The following is a 27,384-nucleotide window of genomic DNA, read 5'->3' on the forward strand; positions in this document are numbered from 1 at the left end:
GTTGTTAGAAAGATTAAGAGATGACACATGTTAAGCATTTAGCCTAATGCCACAAACTTTATGTTCTTAAATGACAAAGATGTGGGGTGAACACAAAGAAATGTCGTTTTTACGCCTCCCAACTGTTCCTTCTCTTGAGAAGGAGGGAACTCCACCCCAAGGCTATAAGGGTTTAAAATTAAAGAGCCTTAGCCTCCTCTTCAACTAATTCCAAACGAATTCTTAGCTCTGAGCCTCTGCCCATGAAGCTTCCCCACCCACCCAACCTCCAGGAGAATCTGTGGTTGAATAAAGTAAATAAGCAAGTGAGCAAACAAAAACCTGGATCTGCACTAAATAAGTGTTTGTTGATTGACTGCACAACATGCATTTAACCAAGAGGATGGCATTTCTAAGTGCCAAGAATGAACCAAGCAAGGGTGATGACCTGAAGTCCCAGGCCTGGAGAAGAACACACCTGGGGTACACGGATGTGGTACCTGTCCTCTCGGCCACTAATCTAGGAAGACGTTTATCCCCTTCAGAGGAAAGCGTATCTTATAACAGGTGTGTGATCCCCCTTGCCCTGCATTTTACTGCCGGGCCCTCTGCAGAGGCCTGCACTGTCAGTCGTCCTCAGAGAGGGGCCCAGTGCCTGGTGTCATATTCCATTTCCCTTGTGGAAGCAAAGGCAGGCCCCGAATCTTCTGGAGCTCCGGTCCACGCTCTGAGCTGCTGCTGGAGAAATGCTCCTAAAATACAGCTGCTGGTGCCCTGCCCCTGCTGAATAACCTTCAGTGGCTCCCCACTGCCTTCTGGACAAGGTCTGGAGTCTGGGTGTGCCATTTGAAGCCCCTTAGGGACACGTCTTCACCAACCCTCCAACCCTAGGCTTCACCATTCCTCGCCATAGGTTCTCAGAACAGCCTCACCCTCTGGGGCACTGCACCCTCTTCTCTCCCAGCTAGACTCCTGCTCATCCTCCTGGATTGTCTCCTTCTCCAGGAAGCTTCCCTTCCCCTGGCTGCACTTCCTCCAGCCCTCCCTTACAGCCGTATCCTGCTGAACTGTGATTTCATGTCTGTCTTCCCCTGGACTGAGAGCCCCTCGAGGGTGGGCACGGTGCTGGCTTCATCTCTGTACCCTCAGCACGATGCAGCGCAGGGACCCGCACAGAGTGAAACAGGGGCTCAGGGAACCTCTGCTGATTGGACAAGCCCCAGAATCAAAGCGGTCACGATAGACCTTTACACTCCTGAAATTATGTCTTTTTTTTTTTTTTTTTTTTTTTTTTTGCGGTACGCGGGCCTCTCACTGCTGTGGCTTCTCCCGTCGTGGAGCACAGGCTCCAGACGCGCAGGCTCAGTGGCCATGGCTCACGGGCCCAGCCGCTCCGCGGCATGTGGGATCCTCCCAGACCGGGGCACGAACCCGTGTCCCCTGCATCGGCAGGTGGACTCTCAACCACTGCGCCACCAGGGAAGCCCTATGTCATGTTTTTAAGTGGAGTCTTCGCCCCCCAGGTTTTACCTAAGTGTATTCACTCAACCACTGCTGAGTATGTGATCTGTGCCAGGCGCTGAGTGAGCAAAACAGACAAAGCCCTGTCCTCATAGAGCTTACGTTCTACAGGGGAGAGATGGCCAATTCACAAGAATTCAAATAAACAGAAAGTGCTTTTCGAGTGCTGGGTGACAGGGAGTGTGGGGTGGTAGGGCATAACCCATATTCTGGAGGGTTTTTGGAGGACGAGACATGTGAGCAGGAATTCTATGGATCAAGGGGAAGGTGGGATGGGTAGCGTGGGCTGTTTTCCCACAGGCCCCTCGACTCAGAGTTTAGTTTGGCCTGGCTTGCTGAACAGTGGACTCTTTCTGGGCGAGAAACCAGCGTGTGGCAGGCACAGAGGATGCCATCAGAGAGCAGAGGGGCTGGGGCGGGTGGGGGAACAGGCTGCCACCCCAGCACGGCCCCCCATCAGCTCCCTTCTGAGCCCCTGCTGGCCCTGTGTGACATCAGAAAATATCTTTCTCCTGCTCTTGGGTTTAATTTCCTAAGTGTGTCCCTAAAGGTGCCGCTAACTGGATATCCAGGAGGGCTGGCATCCTGCAGCGTGGATTCCTCTGCACTGACATTAACCGTCTGCTGACTGGCATGGAAATAGCTGCCCAGGGCTCCCAGCCCACCTCCTATTCATCATTTTCCAGCCAGGGTGGGGCCCGCACCTGCCCCTGCCGAGTGGCTCCCCCTGGGCCCCGAGGAGAGGGCTCGGGCAGCCTGCTCAACCCCCGCCTCTGAGGATTTAATTAAAATGGAATCACTGCTCACCCAGGAACCCGGGGGTGCGCGGGGGGTGTGTGGAACAAAAGGCCCTTTCACGGTGGGAACAGGCTCGGTGGCATCAGTGGCGTCGGCTACAGCTTCCCTCACAAGCCTCTGGTTTCAAACTCCAGACGGGCTGGTGCTGTGGTTCTCCATCAGCAGGATCTGCAGCCCTCTCCCTGCCCCCTGCCCAGCCCGTGCCAATCCTGACTCCGGCTTGCAGGGGGCTCAGAGAGCCTGACGGCAACTGACTGTCCTGGGGGCAGCTGCAGACTGCATACCTTGCTCACCAGGACACCAACCCTTTTCCTCCCTGCAAAGGGGAGGGGGCCTGGGAAGATGGGACAGGGGTGGGAGGCGGGTGGTGTGTGCGCTGGGGTAGGGGGTTGACCATGGAAAACCGATGGAGGTCGGGCAGAAGCCAGATGAAGTATTAGGGGATGGAAAAACTAAGGATCCTGGGAGAGAGGCTGGCTCTGCAGTTGCAGTTAAGGACCCCCAACCTGCAGTTGAGCAAGACCCCCAGTTTCCAAGACCTGGACACACTGTGACCTGCAAAACCCAGCTGCTCTGAAAGGGGAGGTCCTGGCGCATGCAGGGAGGGCGCCCGGGGTTAGGGGCACGGGGGTCTCCTCCCGTGTGCTGGAAGCCTCCCGGCCTTGCCAAACTGCCCGGCGGAGATCATTTCAGAATCTCTGCAGGTGGAGGAGACTTTGTGTGGCATGCTTGGCAGAGGGCAGGGGAAGAGGCCACAATCTCCAGGCAGAAAAGGGGAAGGTGTCCCCAGAGGCCATGATCCAAGGTGAGTGTGAGCAAAGATGCTCCTGGCACAGGCTAGGCACAGATATGAGTCTAGTTGGGTTGAACCCCGAGCTCAAGGCCTGCATAACAGGGACACCCACCTGGCAGGTCCTTGGGGCGGGTTCTGAAGCCACTCGCCAGCCCCCCTGAGAGGAGGAATCATGCAGGGGGAGAGGCCTGGGCCAGAGTCAGGAGACTGAGGTCTGGCTTGGCTCAGCCCCAGACAGGCTGTCAGACCTTCCCTGCTCTGGGCCTTGGTCTCCTCATCTGTAAAATGGGAAGTCATAATTTGCACCCCTGGCCGTGGAGTAACAATGAACTAGATGGTCTCTAAGGTTCTTTCAATCTAACATTCTCTCTCTGCTCTTGGTTGTTCAGAAGGCATCTCTCCCTTCCACCCCCGCCCCCCTCCTCGTGAAGGCCAGAAGCTGAGCGAAGGCCCCCTTGGAGGCCAGGAGGGGACTCTCACGAGCACGCACACGCCGTACAAGCTCGCACGTGACCGCAGGGAAAGCTGAAAGGGGGACCCACACCCCGAGAACCTGGGCAGAGCCCAGAGGGAGGCTGCCTGGAGCTCAGGGTTGACGGGGACGACTCTGACCCCATTGGGAGCAATCCCCCGGCTCCCCTCCAGCCTCCCAGGGAGGGAGAGGAGCTTGCTTAGTTTCATTTCTCCCACCTAAGCCAGCTCTGGGGCACATAAATTCATTAATATGGGATTACGGGGATTACAGGCTGCCCCACCCTGCAGGTGATCGAGGGCAAACTCGAGGGGCCTCAAGACGTCCTCCCCGCCAGCTGAAGGAAGAAGCCGAGGCTCCAGCAGCTCTCCCTGGATGGCAGAGGAAGTGCTGGGCTGAAGCCCCCTCGGAACCCCACCTGCCCCTCCCCACCCCATCAACAGGGAGAAAGCATGGGACACGTGTCCACCTCTTGTCACAGAAAGTAGGGCCCGTCCTGGAATCCCACTCCTTTCTGCTCTCTTTCGAGCACCTCTTGTGGCTTCTCCAGCCCAGAACTTCCCAGATTCAGTGCTGGAAGGTCAGCGCATGACTTCTGGCTGGCTTTCTGCAGAGCGCGACCCCAGACCCTGGGGCTCGCAGAGGTGATTTCAGGAGGCACGAAATGCTGCCCCACGTGTGGAAATGGGCTTCCGGCTGGCTCCCTCAAGGAGGAAGGACTCCACTCAGGGTCAGTGGGTCTTTAACATCCACCCCCTGGCACCTGATGAGCCCCTTCTCTTTTAACAGAGAGACAGAGAGAGAGAGGACCTCAGGCCACACAGCTGGGTAGAATTTAACCACATTATTATTTTTCATTTCTTTGTATACATTTTGATGGTTAGCTTCTGCATGAGGGATATTCTAGTCCACTGAAGGTACATAATAAAGTTTATCTAAAAAAAAATGCAATTGAATAAAAATGGAACTGAGAAAACCAAGAATAATTGGGTAACAGTGCAGGTGGTTTTCAGAGGCGGTGAGACTTGTGAAGGGGGACACAAATGACCCAAGTTGGGGAGAGCTGATCCAGAGGACAAACTGCACCCTCTGCAGATGGGTAAACTGGGGCCCGGAGAGGGGAAAGGACTCGCCCACAGGGTGCTCGTGGCAAAGCTGGGATGTGAATCAGGCTGCACCCAGTACCAGCCCTCAGAGACCACCTCCTCCTTTTCCTGACTTCTCTGCCCCCTCTCTCCATCCTTTCCCCTCTTCCCCTGCTCTCCAAACCCTGTGACGCTCCATTTCAGACCATCCTTGCTCTGGTCGAGGGACGGAAACCTGAATTAGGGAGAAAGCACCCTGAGGTGTAGCAGAAAGAACTCACACCTGGTAGCAGCCCTGGGTGACTCTGCGCCTGCAGCTGAGCGCACCTGCACCCGCAGCTCACCTCCTCTGGGCCTGGCCTCCTTTCCTCTGTAAGGAGTGGTAATGCCACCCCTCTGGGCACCCGTGAGAGGCTTAGATGAGCCGGTGCCTCTCCCAGGCCCGCACAGCACCTGGAGTATGCGAGCTGCTCGGTAAATGTGAGTTCCCTAAGAGATTCTTTTTCATAAGGAGTGCAGCAGCGTTGCTCTGAATGTCCTTGGTAGGCTCAGTGACACTCTTGACAGCAGATGAGAAGTCTTAAACCGCTTTAAAAATAGATAAGGAGTCATTTATAATTTGTACACTCATCGTTGGAATGCAAATGTTGCCGCTAAAAGCCCGCGCTCCTAAGTGGGCTTGTTAAACCATCAATCTGCTTAGCAAATCCTTTTCTTCTCTCAAGTACAGGTAAAACCCTGTCGCAAGATTTCGGGAGAGCAGAGCTCAGAGACTGCTTCTGGGCACGGGATTGGGATTTCACCACATGGTAGCTGTGTGCCCTGGGTAACCCGTATGTCCACTGCCTGTCCTCCCGCCAGGTGCCCACGTCACGGGGTGGGGGTGGGGAGACGCCATCAGAGTTGATGAATTCACAGATCTTTGTTCTGGCCTTAAGTCTCAATCTGCTTTCTCCCTCTTCAGGGCTTTCTAGGAACAAAACACAAACTAACACCCAGGAAATAAACTTCTCAACTCTCAGACCACAGAGCAACCACAGAGAGGACAGAGATCTTCGGTGCCCCTGGAAAGGGTAAGATCCGGGTGCGGGTGTGATTCTGAGTCTTCAGCCCTCCCTCTCCTGACAGCTGCATGTTTGGACACATGGCACAGCTTCTCTTGGGTGTTCCAAGGGCGTGGAAACTTAACATGGCCCAAACCAGGCTCATCGCCCCTCCTCCACTGCCCCCCACACACTTCTCCCCCCAGGTTCGCCGGTCAGTGAGATGCACCACTGAGTCCCCCAGGTGGATCGGGAAGCTCTTTTGTGCTCCAAGTCCATCTCTGCAGAGGTGATGCCTCTAGAAGCCCTCCCCTCCTGTACCCCACAGCCTTGGCCCCGGCCACCAATACCTTCTGCATGGAGCCCTGTTAAGCATCCTGACCCAGCTCTCGGCCTCCCATCTCCCCCCTCCAAGCCAGCCTCCAGCTGGCAGGTGGAGTAATGGCCATAAAACAGCCGTCCCGGGCTTCCCTGGTGGCGCAGTGGTTGGGAGTCCGCCTGCCAATGCAGGGGACACGGGTTCGTGCCCCGGTCCGGGAAGATCCCACATGCCGCGGAGCGGCTGGGTCCGTGAGCCATGGCCGCTGAGCCTGCGCGTCCGGAGCCTGTGCTCCGCAATGGGAGACGCCACAACAGTGAGAGGCCCGCGTACAAAAACAAAAACAAAAAAACAGCCGTCCCATCGCTTTGCTCTTCTGCCCCAAACCTTAGTCTCCCCTAACCTTCTAGATAAAGTCCAAATTGCCTGACGCACCCTCAGAACAAGCATGATTAGGCACTGCCATGTGCCAGGTCCTGGCCCCAACGCAGACACAGGCCCACCGGCACAAAGCAGAGTCTAGGATCCATAGTTTCACCTCCTCTGGTGCCACCACTCACAGTCCACCTCACGCACAGCCTCTAAACCAGAGGCTGCAAACTGGTGGCCCCCAGGTATACTGTGTTTGGCTTCCTCAGTGTTGGGTCAGTGTTTCAAAGTCAGGAGATTTCACATAAAAACCTGGGTTCCTGGCATCTCTTGACAACTTGCAAGACTTAGCAACACGAGGCCAGCTTTCATTCCCAGCAACCGCTGCCTGGAGCTAAGTCCCACTTCCCCTTTAGAGTCGTCAAGCTCCCACCACTCCATGTTTTCCTACCCTTGCCTGCTTCTCTCCCCTAGCTCACACGCCAGGGCCGTGGATATCAGGACCTGCTCCCCGGGTCCATGAACACTTTCTCTAGTGCACTGACTCTTCTTGTCCTGAACTTTTGCCTCTACTGGTCCTTCGTCCTGCAATCACCCTACCTGATGGGAAAATATCCCCCTCTTAGGAAGCTCCACTCCAGGGCTCCCCTAGCTTCTTGACATAACGTACCACAGCCTTCTGTGTCCCCACCGTATCCCATTCAGACCTCCTTCCCAGCATCTCTTGCACCAAAGTACCTTTACTTATTAATACTTCCATCTCTCCCACTAGAGTGCAAGTCTGCCCCATATGTCTAGAGCATAACACGCTAATTCCCCCACCAAATGGGCCCAGGAAATCACTGATGGGTGGATGAACAGATGCCAGGAATAATGACACAACAGTACCCCCTCTGTGTCGGGCTCTAGGTTAAGGATTTGACGGCTATCTCATTTAACACCGAATAAAACCCAATGTTGGTACTCTTATTATGCACATTTAATGGCTAGAGAGACTGAGGCTGGAGTGGGGCGGGCGTCTTGCTGCAAAGCAGCCTGTTCACCACCCCTGAGCGGCAGCCTCCTCGCAGCTCTGAGGTGCCTTCTTCCCACTTGATAAGTCACTGCCCAGAGAGGCCAGGCTGTGAGGAAACTGGACAGTGGCTCTCGGAACCAGGCCTGGGGCATCAGGAGAGAAGTGCCCCGTGTCCCAGGAGGCCTCAGATTGTCAGGAAGTTATAGGAAAGGCCCGAGGACCCCACCATCCACGGAGGCTCTGGGCATCGGGGTCACCCTGAGCAACACCAGCTTTGGGCTGCTGTTTTCATCGAGGAGTTCAGAGTTCAGGTGTGTACTCTACCACTCGTGAGTTGCGTGACATCCTGGGTGAGATGCCCCATCTTTCTGAGCCTCAGTTTCCTCAGCTCTAAGATGGGGTAATAACTGGACCCACCTCCAGGGCTGGAGTAAATGTGAGAGGAAACAACACATGCCAAGTGCCCCGGGCCGTGTTGAATAGATGGTGGCGGTGACCCTCAGCAGAACCTCCGGCAAAGCTGCATCTGCACCATCAACTCGAGGAGCCTGGGCCCTGGCTGATGGGCGGGGTGGAGACAAGAGCAGGACTGAAGTCCTGGGCTGGTCTTTGCGGTGAAATAGGATGGGCTGCACGTCAAATCCTCTTGGCTAACGTATCAGGCTGAGGGTCCAGTACCCTCTGCTGAGTTAACCCTGTGGGTGGATGTGTGTGCGTGGGGGTGAGCACACGTGGGAGTGTGAGACTGGGGCACGTATCCGTGTGGATCTATGTGAGGCGAATGTGTCTATCCTTATGACATTGTCTTGGAACACTAATGCGTGCATACATGTGTGTTTGCACCCCTCCCCATGGGCGCTCCCGTGACTCCCCAAGAGCCTAGAAAAAGTCTGCCTCAGTCACTGCTGTGTCCCCAGGATCTGGCACGTAGTAGGTGCTCAGTAATACATAAGTGTGATAATATGTGTCTATATACATACACAGATACACACACACACACACACACACACCCTTCTGCTGCTCCCAATCAGTCTGTTTATAAAAACACTTAAGTTGGTGATTCCAGGATGAATCTCATACTGTTGGCAAATGTTCTATCTTTCTCAACTTTAGGCAGAGACCAAGGTTTGCCACTGGCATGGCAGTGGGTGGAGAGAGAGGAGAGCCCTGCTCCGGAGTCGGCCAGGCTTGTGCAGGAACCCAGCTCTGCTACGTATTGGCTGTGTGACACTGGCCAATTGCTTCACCGCTCTGATCCCCTTGTGTGAGGATTGAATATGCCTGGACAGGGGAAAAGGCAGCACAGAGCGCAACACAATGGAGTTGTCTGTCCAAGTGACTCTGACCTGGGGATCCCCCACAAAGCCAGGCACCCCCAGACCTCTAGCACTGGGGCATCCCACCTCAGAAACGATCTCTACTTCCTGTTTAGGTTATTTATTTATTCTATTATTTATTTCTATTCCCTAATCTCTGTTTCTATTTCTCCTAACCCCAAGGTCTTTTCCAAAGCCAAGCAGGATCCCAGAAGGCGGTGAGTGGGGGGCCAGGGCAATGCTCGATCAGCCAGACTCCAGTTGCCCCTCCTTCGCCCCCCTGCCGCTCTGTCGAGGGTCTCTGGGCATGTGGCCAGCACACGAGACTTTCTCAAGGTCCAATTTCCATCATAGGCTCTACACCAGCACAACCTGCTCAGCAGCATCCCATTCACAGTTGGGGAATCTGCCCAGGAGGGATGCAGCACCCCTCTTTCATACATGCACACAGGATTATGTACTCCCAAGCAGTGAAGATTCTAAGCACACAGGAGGTGCAGGGTGAGACCTTACTGCTTGACCGATGGCTGACACACAATTCATCAACCACAGGTGGAGGACCAGGAATCTCAGGGTATGGAGTCATACATGTGGCTTTGACTCAGCATCCCCAGAGGCTTTACCGTGGAGCCCGCCGGGATAAGGGACCGAGGGTACCTGCCAGTGCCACCATCTTAGAGTGATGTCCCTCTAGCACCTCCAGCTCAGTATGGCCACATCTGAGCTCATTACGTGTCCTTCCTGCCCCCCTGCCACCTGCTCCCCCTCCTTCGTTCCCTCTCTCATCAAGAGGCCCCATTGCCCATCCAGTCCCCGTGGTACAATTTGAAATCACCCCAGACTCCTGCTTTCCCCTTACAGTTGACCTTCCACCCTATATTGACGCTCAAACTCAGAAAGAAGCAGAGCTGTACCCTGTTCCTCACCTCCCGACGACCCTGGTCTAGAGAACGGCCTCCAAGAGTTTGAGGACACAGCTTCCTCCTCAGACGTCTTCCTGTGTCCCTTCTCATCCTGTCCATACTGTAGCCAGACTGAGTTTTCTAAGATGTAAAACTGACCACATTATACCACTGTTTTCAAATCTTCAGCATCTCTCACCTGCCTGCAGGACCAAGTCCAAACTCCTTCACCTGGCATTTGATGCTGTGGCCCTGTCAATCTTTTCTGCTTACTTTCTGCAGCCTCTGGTCAGGCCTACTGAGCTTGTCACCACATCCTATTATGCGTTTGTGTGTTCAGACCTCTTTGCACTCACTCATAACATCTTGGCTGTCTTTTGTCCCCTGAAGAACTCCTATTCATCCTTCAGGAGCCAATCCAAATGGCCCCTCCCCTAAAAAATCTTCTCTAGCACCCTGAAGTCCGGTTGGCCTCTTCCTCCCCTAGACAGACCCTTTCTTATCATGCATACATGACACTACAGTTATTTAAGCAACCATCCTCCTGGCAAGACTAGGGGCACTTCTGGGTAGAGGCCTCATTCTTGTCCTGCTTGAACGCCCTGGTACCCAGCAGGGAGCTTGGCAGGTACATGGCCTTCAGTTAACATCTGGCAAAGAATGAGGGAAGGAGCTAAGGTTCTTCAGGGAAGTCCTATAACTGTCTTGCTCTGGCCGTGAGTCAATAGCAACCTTCCTTCCCCAGAATTCTCGGCCACCTCAAGTGTGGGCAGAGCCAAGTCCTGCTGCTGCTTCACAGAATCACCAGGAACGGGCTCTTGAGCTGTTTCCTCCTCCAATCTCCGCAACAACAGCTTTACCAGCTTTGTTTTTCTAGAAGTCCCAGAGCCCATGGCTCCTTCCCAGCCTCTGTGGGTCCACGGCACTTGCAGCCCCTCACCCCTCCGAGTGTGTCCCGGGCCAGCTGTGCCAGAGGAGTGGGCCTCTCCCATGCCTCGGGCACCGGGGCTCCGGGCTGGAGGGGTCTGCAGGGTACGGAGCTGTCCAGACCTCTGGCTGCCAGTAGCAGAGGCGGGCAGCCGCTGCTGCAGAGCCCGCAGCTGCCCCCACGCAGGACTGCGGCTCTGGCAGCCGCAATTAACCTCCCGGCATCGATCAGTCCTGCTACTACAAGCCTCCTCGGCACGCCTGGCTGAAGCCGGGAGCTTTGCAAGCGTGCGTAAAAAGAAATAGAAAGTTAAAGAAAAACATCTAAGAAAAGGCCATCGGTGGGGGCTGGACAGTACACCCTTTGCCAATACAGAAATGATACTGGCCGGGGTGCAGGAAGGCCCCCGAACTTCCTGCAAGGGGAGGGGTGGCAGAGGGATTTCCAGATAACTGAAGGTTAACCCAATAAGAGCCAACTCCTTTGCCTACCAGGTTTCTGGGTTGGTTTTAATGGGAATGGGCATAAAACTCACAAGGTAATGTGTAGCAGACCTCCCTTGTAATTTAAGCTCTTTTGATGACCCAGAGCTGTTGAGGTGAACACGCTGGGACACTGCAGTGCCTCTGCTCTATTCCCAGGTGAGTGGGTTGTTTGGCCAGACATTGAATGACCCCGTAGTGCTGGTCACCCCTCAACCAACTGAGCTCTCCACCCCCCTGTGATGCTGTGCTGCCCACTGCCCTGTACTGTTCCTGATGTCACTGTACATTCCCAGTGGACTCATCACAGGTCTGGAAAAACCTGTGACCCAGTCTAACCTCCCAGACCACTGCTGGTTCCTTTGCTTCTCCCCATTCCCCTTTTATTCTTTTTTTTTTTTCCTCACCTATCTCTCTAGCTAGCTAGCTACCTAGCTAGCTAGCGATCATCCTTTTTTTGGCCCACTGTTCCAGACTCTGGCCTTGAAGATCTGATGATTACATTCCCGGCCACCAAAGCGCATGAGCCTTCCTTCCAGCCAATCCCTGACCCATCAGTTCTGGACTCTGGACTCTGGAAGCCTCTCATTCCCTTCGGTTATTTTTGGAGTGGCCCAATTTGGGGGCATTTCCAGGACCTTGGGGCTCTTCCAGGATTTGAGCCAAGGGATTCCCAAATTGCGGTCTGCCATGAACTGCATTTGAGGAGAGTGGGCCCCTGGGACTTGCAAAGATGATAGAGGGGAAGGAGAAAAGAACAGCCAAGCCAACTGAGGGACCAGATCAGGATCAACGGTGGCACCAGCCTCAGAAACTCAGTTGAGGGCATGCATGTGGGCAGTAGCAGGCAGACTCTGGACCCAGGCTCCAGACCCCGTGGGCCCAGCTTCCCATCCTGCTCTCCTGCTTGTCGTCTGGGTCATCTAGGCAAATTCCTTAGCCTCTCTGTGAGTCAGTTTGCTCGACTGTGAAGTGGCACAAGTCTGGAGTGAAACAGCTCACACAAGTCTCCAGGCTCGGCACCGCTTTAGAGGCGTGACCGCTTCCTCCTAACTGCCCCTCCTTCAGATCTCCCAAGGGGCACATGGAGACGCCAAGAACTAAGGAAGGAAGCTCCAGAAAAAGCCGTGAAATACGACCTGCAGCCCAGATCCAGCCAAGGAGGTTCGGGAGTCAGGGTTTCTGGAAGGCAGCACGGAACCCCTGGGAGAGTTGAAAGCGCTCCGGCTCTTCAAGAACTGGCCCTGTGGCTGCCCGGGGAGGATGGGCGAAAGCAGACAGGGCCAGCATCCCTCAGACTTGTTCACCACCTGCCTCTTGATCCCAGACATTTTCAAACCCAGGCCCCTGGGCCCACAGTTTCCAGCCCCTTTCCATGTCACTTGTGCATGGGAGTGGCAGGATGTCATGCCCTCTACCCTATATCACTAAGTGCTATCTCCTGCTGGATGCTTCTGCCCACACAACCTGAGACCAAGCCATCAATACATTTGCTGCAAAAGGAGAATGAAACAGTTGGGACACAGACTTCCAGGTAAAGTGACCGGCTCGACAGGTTCCAAATTGAGAATGTTCTAGGCCTCACTTGCTCTCCAAGGAGCCAGGATTCCTAGTTCCCTTCTTGAAAGCAAGGATGAGCCTCCATCCTCTCAAACCCACACAGCACCCTGGGTCTCATCCCTTTCCCATGTCCTCTTTTGCCCTCCCTCCCTCCCTCCCCTACATAAAAAGATTTAGGGAGGAAATAATAACACCTGCCCACCTCATAGATCCAACTGCCTCCTCCCCATCTCCACCTGGATGTCTAATGAGCGTCTGAGAGTCAACATGCCCCAAACACTACCCTTCATTCCCCCACCAAACCTACTACTCCCAGGCCCCACCCCTGGTCTCCGTTCTTCTGCAGGTCTTAGTAAATGGCACCAGCATCTACCCTGTTGTATCATAAAGAACTGAACTGCTTTTTGTCCCTGGTTCCTGGGAAGGAGACTCTAAATTCTTGGAATTTCCCAAGAGATAGCGGTGTCTTTGCTGTTCCTGAGCCCCTGGGACCACACCTGAGTTTATGCTAATGCGCTGAGTCAGGATGGGGGCTGGCCACCAAAAAGACCAACCAGGGGAACAGAGGGTTGGGGCATATGGGCCAGCCCTGCCTCCAGGGAGGGGGAGGGGTAGAGATGCAGTTTAATCATGGTCATCCTAAGTATCTCTTCACTTGGCTGGTCTCGACCTGGATCCCTTATCATAAAACTCTAATTGTAAGTATAGCACTTTCCTGAGTTCTGAGTCATTCTAGTGAATTACGAAACCAGACGGGTTGTAGGAACCCCAAATTTGTAGCCAGCCCATTAGAAGTATGGTAGCCTGGGGACACCACTGGTGGCTGGCATCTGAGGTGGGGATGGTTTTGTTGGGAACCGTGCCGTTTATCTCATAGGGTCTGCGCTAACTCTGGGTGGTTAGTGCCAGGTTTGAACGTCAGCACGCCAGCAGTGTCAGAATTACCCCCGTGTGCCAAGAGTCACCCATGATTCCTCTCCTTCTCTCTTCCCCCATATCCAATAAAAGAGAGAGTCCAATCAGCTCAACCTTCACATCTGTTCAGAACACGGCCACTCCTCCCCACCCCCACTGTACCGACCCGGTCCAGCCACCAGCATCTCTCACCTGAATTACTGCCGCTGAAGCCTCTTCCCTGATCTCCCTGCTTCCACCCTTGCCTCCTGCCGCCTACGCTCCACAGAGCAGCCAGGGGGCTGCAAGTTGGCCACGTGCCCCTGCTCGAAACCTTGAAGCCTGCCCCCATCCGTCCTGGAGTTAAGGCAGAGTCCTTGCCATCTGCCCTCACTTCCCTCCCTGACCTCAGCTGCCACCACGTGCTCCCCTGCTCTGTCCATCTGGCCACACTGGCTTCTCCATGCCCCCAGACAAGCTTCGGCCTGCCTCAGGACTTCCCCTTTATCTGGAATGTTCTCATTCCTTTCATTCAGTCTGAAAGGTCACCTCCTCAGAGAGGCCTTCCGTGACCACCTTGTGTAAAACTGCCCCACCCCCAGTCCCTCCCCACCACCTCTTCTCACCGGCTTCACTCTCCCCGATAGCCTGGACAATCTACTAGACAGCAGCTTCGTTGTTGACTGTCCACCTCCCTTAGTGCAACGGCAGCGCTTGAGGGCAGGGGCCACGTCTGTCTTGTTTGCTGCTGTCTTCCCAGTATTTGACTCAATAAATAGCTATCAAATGAATGAGTAAATAGGCCCACCAAGAAGGCTGGTCAGATGCTGAGAAGGGCATCGTACCAAGGATGGTGTGTTTCATCGAACTTTTGCTTTGCAGCTGGTTGTAATAAAGATGTATTTACATGGATGTGGAAGGAACCACAACAGGGCGGTACAAGAGTTCAAACAGTTCGAGTGAAAGATAAAAAATGTTTTGTTGGTAGGTAACCAACAGATGCTCTGAAAGAAAAATGTGCCAGGTCATTTACTTCAAAAGTTACTGAGAGATGAAAGACAAAAAAGGCAACTGGGAAAAATGCATTGAATGTGGAATCTCCTAACTTGGGTTTTGGTCTTGTTTTTCTCATTTCCAAGTTGTGTGACGTTGGACAAGTGGCATCCTCCCCCTGAGCCTCAGTTTTGTTATCTGTAGAATGGGGAGGACGCTAATAAGGCCTCCTGGCCTGTGTCCCGGTGTCGCTGGGAGGGTCCCGTGAGAGGCAGATGGAAGCAGGCCTGTAGGATGTTACTCAGTTTACTGCTGTGCTAACATCCACTGGGGCAGGAGTCCCAGGACATTTCCCAGGAAAGATGCTGAGGGAAGAGATTTTGCTGAATTAGAAGAAAATGCTAAACCAAGTTGTCATGCAGGGTGGGGCAAAATTTTCTCAACAACTGTCCCCTCCACAACTCTGAAATCCCGGACACAGTCCTGGGTCCCAGCCTGGGCCCTGATACAGGGCCGCAGGCAGGCGGTCTCTCCACCTCCCTGGACCTTGAGGTCCCTGGGGGCCGACTGCCGCAGCCACTGTGAGGCAGAGTCCTTCTGAGGGGCTGGCAGTTGGACTGTTGGAGCTCGGTGTGGGGTGAGAGTTTGGTAAAGACACCCCCAAATATCTCTGGGAGTGTCCTCCTATCTGCCCTTGCCTAAATCCCAAACCTGGAGTCACCTGTGACTCTCCTCCTTCCTGCCCACATCTTGACTGTCATTCTCTTCTGTTTACTTCCTGTCACCCACAGGCACCATCGAGTCCAGGTTACTGCCATTTCTCACCAGGACAACTGCATCAGCCTCCTAACTGGTCCCCTTCCTGCTCCTGGCCATCTATTCACTCCAAGGCAGCGGCCAGATCAGTCCTTTAAAAACACAAGTCTGTTCCCGTCACTCCCTGACTATAACCCTCCAAGAGATTCCCGATATTCTTAGGCTAAGATCCAAACCCTCCTGACAACAGTGGCCTTACGATGCTGCCCTCCTGCCTTCACCTCTGACCTTTCATCTCACCAGCCTCGCCCCCTTGCTCTTCTTTTTTCTGAAATTTTGAATTTATATATATACATATATTTTAATTTTTACTGGAGTACAGTTGATTTACAATGTTGTGTTAGTCTCAGGTGTACAGCAAAGTGAATCAGTTATACATATACGTATATCCACTCTTTTTTAGATTATTTGTCCATATAGGCCATTATAGAGTACTGAGTAGAGTTCCCTGTGCTAAACAGTAGGTCCTTATCAGTTATCTATTTTATATATAGTAGTGTGGATATCTCAGTCCCAATCTCCCAGTTTATCCCTCCCCACCCCTTACCCCCAGTAACCATAAGTTTGTTTTCTGCATCTGTAACTCTATTTCTGTTTTGCAGATAAGTTCATTTGTACCCCTTTTTTATATTCCACATATTGAACTTAAAAGCTTTTGCACAGCAAAGGAAACCATAAACAAAATGAAAAGATAGCCCTCAGAATGGGAGAAACTATTTGCAAATGAAGCAACCAACAAGGGATTAATCTCCAAAATATACAAATAGCACATGCAGCTCAATATCAAAAAAACAAACAATCCAATGAAAAAATGGGCAGAGGATCTACATAGACATTTCTCCAAAGAAGGCATGAAGACGGCTAAAAAGCACATGAAAAGATGCTCAACATCACCTCACACCAGTCAGAATGGCCATCATCAAAAAGTCTACAAACAATAAATGCTGGAGAGGGTGTGGAGAAAAGGAAATCCTCCTACATTGTTGGTGGGAATGTAAACTGGTATAGCCACTATGGAGAACAGTATGGAGGTTCCCTACAAAACTAAAAATAGAGCTACCATCTGATCCAACAATCCCACTCCTGGGCATATATCTGGAGAAATCCATAATTCGAAAAGATACATGTACCACAATATTCATTGCAGCACTATTTATAAGATCCAGGACATGAAAGCAACCTAAATGTCCATCAACAGAGGAATGGATAAAGAAGACGTGGTATATTTACACAATGGAACATTACTCAGCCATGAAAAAAGAATGAAATAATGCCATTGCAGCAACATGGATGGACCTAGAGATCGTCATGCTGAGTGAAGTAAGTCAGAGAGAGAAAGACAAATATCGTATGTTATCGCTTATATGTGGAAGCCCTTGCTCTTTGTATTCTAGTAATGCTCAGCTTCTGTGTTTCTAATACTCCTTGCTCACCACAGGACCTCTGCAGTCTGTGCCTTTGCAGGAATACATTTTCCCCTTATTTGGGCTTCCCTTTTCCTCACTTTCATCTTGGTCCATCATCTAACATCTATGACCTGGTCAAGTAGATGCATTCCCACACACCCTTCAATTTCTTTAATAAGCGCTTCCTCAAGGAAGTGCATCTTGATTCCATCACCCCTACCCCACCATTAGGCTCTCACAGCAGACTGGGCTTCATAGCACTCACTGCATTATAATTATTACTTTATTATCTGTTTCCCCCACTAGGCTGTAAGCGCCATGAGGAAGGGACCATGTCGGCCTTGCTCACTCCGCTCTCACCAGAGCCACACTCATAATCGGAGATTGATAACTAATAAAATTGTCACCCTGGAATCATTTTGGAATTATGCTCCACCTACCTCTGCAGCTTACATCTAATCACTGATTTCCTTTACATCACCAACCTCAACCCACGGACACTTGCTGAGGACCAACTCCTCAGCCCAGTGAAGCCTGGCAACAAACAGGGAGGTGTGCAGACAAGTCCCCATGATGTGGTATAACAGTGCTCTAATGGGGGGCAGCCCGAGAGGAGGAGTGACTGCCTGGGAGGTCAAGAAAAGCTTCCAGGCAGAGGGGCTCCGTGAATGGGGCCTTACAGGATGCTTAGGAGTTTGCCAGGTTGGGGGTGGACTAGAGAGAACGGCATGCACAAAAGGCCCAGATAAATAAACAGCACTAACAACATCTCCCAAATCTCCTCTGGAGTTTTATTTCCAGAACTTAGATCTAGATCCTCATCCCAGCACTTCTGCAAAGCCTCCTAACTAGATTTTTCTGCCGCTTTGTTCTCATTTTCGCTCAAGAACCTGCTACAGCTCCCTACTACCCTCTAGCTTAAACCTAAGGTGCCTGCCTGCCGTTGGACGCCTGCCTCAGCCTCTCCCTACCTCTCTCACTCTCAGGAACATTCTTGCTCATGACTCTCTGACATAATCAGCTTTGCTTCTACCGAATTCAACGACCACTGCCTTCCACACCCGACTCGCTTATCCTATTCCTTCTGCCCACCATTGATTTTATAAATCAATATCACTTTCAAGTGGGCACTAAGAAAAATTATTTTTTTGAATTTGAGTGTTCAGAAGCCCATTTGAATGATTTAATTGCTTATAGCTAAGTCACTGCTTCTTACTGCAGTAGACATGCTTGAGAGTTTCTTAGTAAAATTATTTAAGCCTCAGTCTCCTCACCTGCAGAATGGGGATAAGCATTTCATCTTGTTCTCAGGATGAACTGAAGCGAGAGATTCCCACCACACCCTTCGCACCTTTCCTGCACATGGCAGGGACTCAGCAAATACCAGTTGCCACGCACACTAATGCCTTGCTGAGGCCTGGAAATGCGGAAGGAAGGCGACAGGGCCCTGCTCTCGGAGGAGCTGAGCAGGGAGAGGAAGGGCCAATTGTATCCTGAGGTGAGAAGCACCTTGACGGAGGGAACAATCAAGCCCACGTTATGTTTGGAAAATGGTCACGATCTGGCTTCCTAGCTCACGACCACAGCAAAAGCAGAGGAGGAGGCCACGCCACCTTCGACAGAGCTTTAATCCTTCCTCACTACCACCTTTTACCTCTCCATCAAAACTTACCTGCCCATGTCTTGGTTCCCCAAACCCTGCTATCTGCTAACGGCTAACCTGGTCAGAGAAGTTCTGCAGTAGACATGCATGCCCAGGGCTTCCTAGGCCACTCCAGATAGCGTTTGGAAAAAAACAATGCAAGCAACACAGGCTTATTACGTAAAACTCAGGAAACGCCGAAAACCCAAATTGCCCATTCTCTTGTAACTAACCTACAGATGACATCTGGACAGAAGCTTTCAGAGCTACCTCATCCCTTCCCAAGGAGTGACGCAGATGGTGGCAGGGAGTGGGTGTTGGGTGGAGAAGCCTCTCTCCTATCAAACACTCTGGAGTGACTGCTGATTCCACCCAGGCACAGAGCCAGCTCCCCACACTTGCACCCCATGAAAGGACAGTTTCTCTGATTCTCCGATTTCTCCGATTTCTCCGAGGTTGCTAGGGAAGCGGCAGCCCAGGGCCGTTGGCAGAACTCCCAGGCAGTCCCCCAGGCAAAGGGGCTGTGTCTCTGAATGTTTGTAAACGGATGGACAAACAGTCATGAAGCTCTGGGACAGTCCTCTGTGGGCTCCCAGGCCCTCGTTCCGTCCCAGGCCCCACCCAGGCTTAGGCAGGGCCCTCCGCACAGGGCTCCCCCTTCTCAAGTCCCCAAGTCAATAATACCCCTCGGTGTGGCTGACCTCCGTCAGACACAAATTGAAAAATAATCTGACAGCATTAAAAGATACTCAAGCGTGAATGACTGAAATGATAGCCATGTAACCCACCCGGGAACATTGCTCTTTATCTCAAAAGGACATTGGCTGGGACTTCCCTGGTGGCGCAGTGGTTAAGAATCCGTCTGCCAACGCAGGGGACACAGGTTTGAGCCCTGGTCTGGGAAGATCCCACATGCTGTGGTGCAACTAAGCCTCTGCGCCACAACTACTGAGCCTATACTCCAGAGCCCACACGCCACAACTACTGAGCCCGCGCGCCTAGAGCCTGTGCTCTGCAACGAAGAGAAGCGACCACAACAAGAAGCCCGTGCACTGCAACGAAGAGTAGCCCCAACTAGTTCTCGCCGCAGCTAGAGAAAGCCAGCGCGCAGCAACGAAGACCCAATGCATCCAAAAAAAGAAAGAAAGAAAGAAAGAAAAGAACAAAGACATTGACTAACCCAAGCACACCTCTGTTTCAGTGGAATATTTCAGCAAGGTAAAGTGGCAACATACAGGCTCTGTGGGGACAGGGAAGGGAGAAGATCACACCTGCAGCAAATGTGTCCAAACCTCCGTTTTACATCTGTTTCTTGCTTCCTTTTCCTCCCCGGCTACTCACAGGTCCACAGGGTTTGGGGAGCAGCGGCCCAGAGCCTTGGTGTCAGGAAGGCGTTAGGGAGGCTGGGGCAGTCCGGGCAGTCGGGGTGGGGAGGGGAGGTCGACGGCGCTGAAGTGTAGGTGGGGATAGTTGACTGTACGGAGCGGTGATTTGCAAACCAGGTGTTTCCTAATCAGGGCCATTGACGGCGCTGCAGTGTACGTGGGGATTCTGAGCCCCCCAGGTGAACCAGGGGTCTTGGTCTCACACTCACCTGTCTCCTGGGCTGCTCTCAGTCTGCTTTCCAGGTGTGAGAAACCTATAAGCAGAGATCAGAAACGCCTGTCAGAGGGGCTTGTATTTTCTGGTGGCCAGGGATGCGGATCTGGCTGTTTAAAATTTAATATTTGAACTGATACCAGTACTTAGAAACCGAGGGACTGCACACTTAAAAGCCGGCTTTCTGACCCCTCCGGGGAGAGCTGCATCTCTGGGCCACGTGCAGATTGGACAGTCATGGGCTGGAGCTGCGTGGGGCTGTCCCTCTAGGCCCACAGATGCTCCCCAATCCCACCCATCTGCCCCCGTGGGCGCTGGAGTGAGCAGCGCTGCTCGGGCATCTGACTGTGCGACCTGCACAGCCCAGGCTGCTCCCCATCTTGGCCCTGCCAGGCTCCCTCCCTCACCCATCCCTTCTCTGCTCCAGATACACAAACTGAGAATTCCAGGGAAAGAACGCCAGGCCCGTCCCTTGGAATAATCAAGGGTGAGAAGATTAAGTCAGACTCCAGGCAAAGTTTGGGTCAGGGGCCCTGCCACCCCCTCTCCAGGGTCCCTTTCCAGTATCTCTGCTCTGCAGCTCTGGGGGGCTGAATCAGGTAGTGTTCTGAGGGTTTAATAAAGGACCTCTTGACAAAGATGTGAGGAGTGGTGCAGTTCCCCAGCGAGAGCCAAAGTGGCGGTCCTGTTGCTACCATCCCTAATCTGGAAGGGGGTGGGAGGAAGAAATAGTTTCCAGACCCAGGCACACGGTGGGCTGCATGGGAAGACTCCTGATAGGAGTTGTCACCTGTGGGCAAGGCATGCAGCCAGCCCAAGGTGACCCTGAGAGGGACAGCTGGGAGACTAAATACCCCAACATCTCCCCCACCCCTCACTCTACAGCTTGCCAGGGCTCCCCATTGGCCAAAGCCAACAGGAAACTGGAGGGGGAGGGACTGAACGGATGCAGCCCTACAGGTCCCCTCCCGGCACAGGGCGGGGTGGAGAAGGGCAGACAGTGGGTCTCCAGGGGTGAATGGCAGGTATCCAGGGCAGTGGCCCTGCCTCCCGTGCCCCGTTCACCCACTGGATCCACACCCCTCAGGCCGTAAGCCAAGGCTGACCAGGTCCTTCAAGGTGTCAGAAGCTCGGTTCCACTCCAACCACTATTAGCTGGCCCGCAACCTTCCAAAGCCTCTCTGTTCTGCTCACCTGGCCTCAGCCTGAGTCTTCTGCCCCATCCTACAGCTACCCCCTCTCCCCCAGCACCTGGAGCCCCATCCGTGGGGCCCTGAGCTCACCTCGCCACCCGCACCTATTCTCTTCCACTGGACACCGGTCAAATTCCTCTCACTACGGAGCCGGGCTGTCCCCTTCCCAGAAAGACAGCCCAGCACAGGGTTCACAGAGGTCTGGGAGCAGAGCTACGGGGAATCCACAGGCACGAGGCTGACATAGAGCAGTCACGGAGAGAGCGGGCAGCTAGTAAGAACAGAGCCTGACAAGAGGCAGCCAGGTGCAGGGTTTCGTGGAACCCAGAGCTGGAAGTGACCCGGGAGATCACCTGCTCTGGCACCTGCTCTATGCAGATGGGCAAACTGAGGCCAGGAGAAGTGGGGGAGGCTTGCACCGCAGACACAGCCAGAAAGTGGCAGAGCCGCTGTCCTGTTGGCCTGCCAGGCTGTCCCTGCCTCCTGGCCTGGGACACACGAGGACCCGGCTGAGTCAGGAGACTGGTGTCAGGTTCAGTTTTCTCAATAATGGTTTTACTAATAAGCACCAACATCAAGGGATCCTGGTTCATCCTGTCTTCATCCCAAATCTGTGAGGCAGGTACTGTAGTGATGCTACAGATAAGGAAGGTGAGTCCCAGAGGAGTTACCCAGCACGCCTTAGACCAGCACGGCAAGTGAGTTCTGTAGCAGGGGCAACAACATGGATGGACAATAATGATAACGAGCACTGCCGACGAGGATGTTTTCTCCAAACTGGCCCCGTGCTTAGGTCCTCACACACACTAGCCCATGAAGCGTCTTGTTGTTTTGGGAGTTTTTGTGTGTATTTTTTTTTTTTTTTTTGCGGTACGCGGGCCTCTCACTGTTGTGGCCTCTCCCATCGCAGAGCACAGGCTCCGGACGCGCAGGCTCAGCGGCCATGGCTCACGGGCCCAGCCGCTCCGCGGCATGTGGGATTCTCCCGGACCGGGGCACGAACCCGTGTCCCCTGCATCGGCAGGCGGACCCTCAACCACTGCGCCACCAGGGAAGCCCTGTTTTGGGAGTTTTTAATGAACTCTTCCCACTTGGTTAGAATGTGGAGGGTATATATATCAGCTTTACTGAAACATAATTGACATATAACATTATGTGAGTGTAAGGTGTATGTGTCATGTGATATGCTTATATATTGCAAAGTGATGATCACTGTAGCGTTAGCTAATACCTGCATCACATCACATAATTACCATTTCTTTTTTGCTGTGAGAACATTTAAGAGCTGCTCCCTTAGCAACTTTCCAGTGTATATATCCCATAGTTTTAACCGGACAGGACTAGCTATGGGTTATTTAGATGACTCCTGACTAGTTTCCACACACTCATTTTCTGACCCTCTGCGGGCCTCTCCCTGACATTTCAGCCTGTACGAGGCAGAAAGCAGAATCGGCCACCTGTCACGCCCAGTACCCTTCCGTGATGTTCAAGGGGCCTCCCCAGGCTCAGCTGGGCCCACCTGCTCCTCACCTGAGGCCCTGAACTCACACACACGGTGGCAAGGGCCCAGGCTGTGGACAGCCAGGCCTGCCTCATCGGCGGTGCCCTGTCTTCTCCAACAGGGACTGCTGGGATGAAAGCCTGATGAGCAATCTGTCCTCGCTGGCAAATTTTTAATTATGGAAGAAAGGAGACCCCGGCCCCTGGCCCAGCCAGCACTGCAGGGAGGGTGGTGCTTGGGTGTCGCCACTGTTAACATTTTATCCACACTGACAACAGCTATGAACCCTGCGTCCACGTTTTTCTGTCCGTAAATGAAGGTGAAAGGCTAAGATGAGGGGTGATTGGCGGGAAAACCGCCAGACCCCCGGCATGGAAAGTTCTGAAGTGACATGAGGGTGAGTGAGACTAGGTCTCCAGAAGGCCTGGGGCACGGTCAGGCACAGGGGTAGGGGGTGTGGGAAGCTGAAGGCCTTGCCAGCTGTCAGTCAACAGCTCTTGCCCTTCTAAACTGCAGGTGATGCACCTCGCTCCCTGGATCCTCTAACGGTGAACCAGCCGAGACAGGGCTGAGCTTGGAGCACGGTCCCTGGGTGGGGGCCCCAACCCCCGGGCTTCAGGTCACTGATCCAGGAGAGCAGGAAGCCTGTGGGATTATCCACAACTCAACTCCAGCCGATTTCACAAGTCAGCCCATAAAGAGAAATGAAGGCCTGAGTTCAAATCTTCACTTCATCTTTACTGGCCCATGTTCTCGAGCAAGTCACTTCAACCTCCTGTGCCTCAGTTTTCTCCTCCATAAAATGGGAATAGAAATAGCCACTGGAGAGGGCAGTGATGAAGAGAAACTGAGAGGATGCAGGGAAAACATGGAGGGCTGTGCCCGGCATACAGTGAGTTCTTGATAAACATTAACCATAACAAGGAAGAAGGAACCACCAGCTCTGCTTGCAAATTACTTATAAACTAGTGGGGATCTCACACTGGCTAAGAACAAAACTCACAAGGAAGATGAAGTAAGGGTAAAACGACACTACAAAACACCCGGAATGAGAACTTGGGGTGTGGACAATCATTTTGATTTAGAGGTGGCAATCAGGGGAGGTTCCCCTGAGGAAGGGACCCGGAAAATACACCTCCAGGTACCTCCATCCTTTGTGAGTTCAGGGACTAATCGCTGGTGGGAGGCCTTCCCCATCCTGAAGTCCCCTTTCAGCAAATTGGGCATCGATGAGGTTACAGTGAGGACTGCTTCTCAGTAATACCACTGTTTAGCCAATAAAGTCACGAATCATTGGCTCCCAGGGGCCCCAGACTTTCTTCCAGGAATCTTCCCAGGATTGCTTCAGCCCATGTGGATTCCATGCTTCTCACGTGGCACTAGCAGCCAAAGCCCAAACCACATGCCCTAAACAGCCTGCTAGCAGGGGTGGAGCCCTGGGTTCTAGCCCCAGCTCGGCCCCCTGCTTCCTGTGAGATGTTGACCAAGTGCCAGCCACTCTCTGCGCCACAGCTGCCCTATCTGTGCCCGGGGGATGCACTAAATTAGAATCCCCCTGAATAAGCTCTGGGAAGCACTAGACTTGTGAGAGGCTGCTTAGAGGGGGCCATGGTTCATGCTGAAGCCCCTGCCGCCCTTGTAGATTTCACAAAGCGATGAACACATCAGGCTCTGATAAGTCCTGCAACATAGAAACCGGCTTAGTTTTGCTGGACCCAGCATTTCCCGAACTAACTTCACTTTCAAACTTTTTTGGGGGAGTAATGTCTATTAACACCCACAAAACTAGCATTCCTCAGAACCCACTTTGGGAATGCTGGCCTCAAAGATCTCTCAGGTACCTTCCTGCTCTGTCAATAAGGGGATTCAATAAGAGTCTGAGGTGTGGAATTTCACCCTCTGGGTAATTTTTCCAAAACGTCTCTGCTGCATTTCTGACCAAGATGGGAGGGTGCCCTCCTCCAGCTCCCATGGCAGGTGCCGTGTCTGGATCTCCATCACAGCCATCCTTGCCCTGCAATGGTGGGTGTGTCTCTTCCCACAATGGACCATAAGCTCTTGAGGGATGGACCGTGTCTGGACACTGGTGTGTCCAAGGGCTTGACAAACTCAGAGGCTGAAACACATACATACACAGTGTGTGCTCAATAAATATGTTTAGGGATGATGTTTAAAATATTTTACACGGGGCATGTACCAAGAGGGACTCAAGCTATAAATAACCTACAGGTGCTTGTCAGTTGAACACCAGCCTGGTGGAATGAATGAATGAATGAACGACAAGACCTGTAGGAGAGAACATAACTATTAAATAGAGAGAAAAAGCACTTTCTAATGCAAAGCCCAGTGCTCTGTTTTTAACATTTTTTCCCCTTCTGGGTTTTCCTGGCTTGGCTATTCAGATCTGGGTATGGGGGCTGGGTGCTACGAAGATAACCCTCCCCCCAGTGCCCCAGGCGGGAGCCAATGCCAGAGGAGAAAGTGGGCTTTTCTGTGTCCTCAAAAGAGCTGGCAGTAGGTTCAGCATTTCAAATATCCTTCTGAAATCTGAATCCAAAATGGAACATTTTTTCGAGTAAATAATACCCTTGAAGTCAGTTCAGGGCACCACAGCCCCCTGAACTTCAGAGGTGGGGCGGCACAGGGAGCCGTCAGAGCACAGCGCACCCCAAAGCCAGGTCTCCTGGCTCCCCCAGGCTGCCTGCCTTCCAGGGGCAAGAAGAGTGGGGGCATTTCAGGCCTTGGAGTATCCAAGAGACATTTTTCTCTGATCAGACCTGCTAAGGCCACAGGGAGATTCTGGAAGGCCATGCCCTGGGGGCCCTACAGGGTCATGGGCTTTGGGGGCCCTGGGTCAAGGGTGGGGGGGTGGAGACGGAGTGGAGGAGTCTGGTGGCTGAAGGTAAGATTAGAACGGGTCAGGGTCCTCTCCGAGGGACGGGCAGCACCTGACGCCGTGGAGCTAGCGGATGGCACGGCTTCAGATTTCCATATTGGTTTCTCTCCGCCATCAGGATTTGAAGCAGATACCACCCGGTTTGAGTTACAGAATCCGGCTCATGGCTTCCTGACCTTGCAGAGGAGGTGTGAGTTCTCAGGAGGGGCCAGGCCCGGGGCACATCCAAAGGGTGCAGGAGAGAGTGGCCAGGACAGAGCCAGGACAGCAGGGCTCCACTGGTGGGAAGCAATGTCCACCTCAATTTAACCAGCAGTTTGCCTTTTTTTTTTTTTTTTTAGTGTTTTTATGGTTACTTTCTATTCATAACTGCTGTTACCATTTTTTTTCCATTTATGGTAGCAATAAGTTTCATTTTGATTTTTTAAAAAGTGAGCTCATTTGAATAGAAACACAAAGTACTTTTCAGGACAGGTGACCTCATCTACAGGTGAGGAGGAGGTATGACAATGACTGGAATCTGGGCAACTCTCATCTAGCCCAACCTGCCCACATCCCAGATGCGTACACGGAGTCCAGAGGGGAGGGATCTTCCCCGAGCACACACAGCTGGTTGATAGCAAGAGTCAGGATGAAGAACTCAGGGTCAGGGTCTTTCTGTTGGGCCATCTCTTCTCTGTGGAGCCAGGTTGTGAAGCTCCCCCAGTGTGGTCCTCACGGTGCAGGGGAAACCTGCTGCCTCCAGGGTACTGGGGGCTCTGCAGAGGCCGGACCTGAGCCATATTCATCTCTCTATGCCACAGAGCCAGTCACAGAATTGGTGTTCAGTAAGAATCTGGTGAAAGGAATGGATGGCGGGGATGGATGGGTAGATGGATGGATGGATGGGTGGGCGGATGGATGGTTGGAGAGACAGGTAAGTGGATAGAAGAAGATGCAGAAGGAGAAAGAAGGGGATGGACGGAGACATTAATGAATAAATTATGTGGCTGATGACTTAAGCTCTCCCTCCCAACTTCATCCATCTAAGGGTATTTTCATTCTGTTAGAGAACTAGCAGAAATTTCTCTAAGACAAAAGAATTCATGGTGAAATTTCAGATACCATGACAGACTGGGAGAGACAAAGAACCTTCCCCTGTCCCCATTTCACCAGTGAGACCTCGAGACAAAAGTGAGTGACACTGCTCAGGGAGCCCAGGGCCTCAGCTTCTCATTTGGCTTTTGAAACTTACTCTATGACCTTGGATGAATTCTCTCCCTTTCCTGGCCCTCGCTTTTCTCATGCATAAAATGGGGGGTGGGAGGCAAGTCAAATGAGTCCCGCTATCTCAGCCTCCTAGGACCAACCCCCACCCCCCCCGCCCAAGGCCTATCAGAGGCCAAAGCCCCTCCAAGCATGTCCGATGCTGCCAGTAGGCACTGAATCCTTCAGTCAGACTCGGCTTTTCTAAGAGGTGAGCACCTTTCTGCAAAGTGATGTGCTGAGGGCAGCCAGCCAAGCAAGAGCCCCAAGAACAGATCAGCCATGGGCTCCATCTTGCTGTGCCTTTGGCACCAGCGTATATAAAGGAGAAAACATCAGAAAGGCTGGTGACATGGAGTCAAGTCCTGCGTCCCCTAAATGATGCATCCCTTCACATATAAAACTGTCATGCACAGGGTGTGGACAAACCAAAGGTGGGAAGACAAGGGAGGGGCGGGAGGGAGAGGCTCAGAGCACAGGCCCCTGGGTCAGCCAGGCCTGGGTGCAAATCCGGCCCCTGCCCCTTCTTAGCTGTGTGACCTTAGGCCAGTCTCTCTGCACCTCATCATCATCTTCTTCCAACGTGGGGCACCTATTAGCTCGCCACTTCACTGCGC

General features: G+C 52.8%; 1 protein-coding gene across 1 annotated transcript in view; it reads right to left on the bottom strand.

Moving 5' to 3' along the window:
• ATP2B2 (ATPase plasma membrane Ca2+ transporting 2) overlaps window positions 1-27,384 on the bottom strand; it is a 402,426-nt gene that overhangs the window by 253,486 nt on the left and 121,556 nt on the right. Inside the window, exon 4 of the mRNA XM_079933858.1 lies at window positions 19,928-19,972. The gene's annotated coding sequence lies outside the window, so the exon portion shown is untranslated. The remainder of the gene's footprint in view (window positions 1-19,927; window positions 19,973-27,384) is intronic.

The sequence above is a fragment of the Stenella coeruleoalba genome (genome assembly GCF_951394435.1).
Source record: "Stenella coeruleoalba genome assembly, chromosome: 10".
Classification (NCBI taxonomy): domain Eukaryota; kingdom Metazoa; phylum Chordata; class Mammalia; order Artiodactyla; family Delphinidae; genus Stenella; species Stenella coeruleoalba.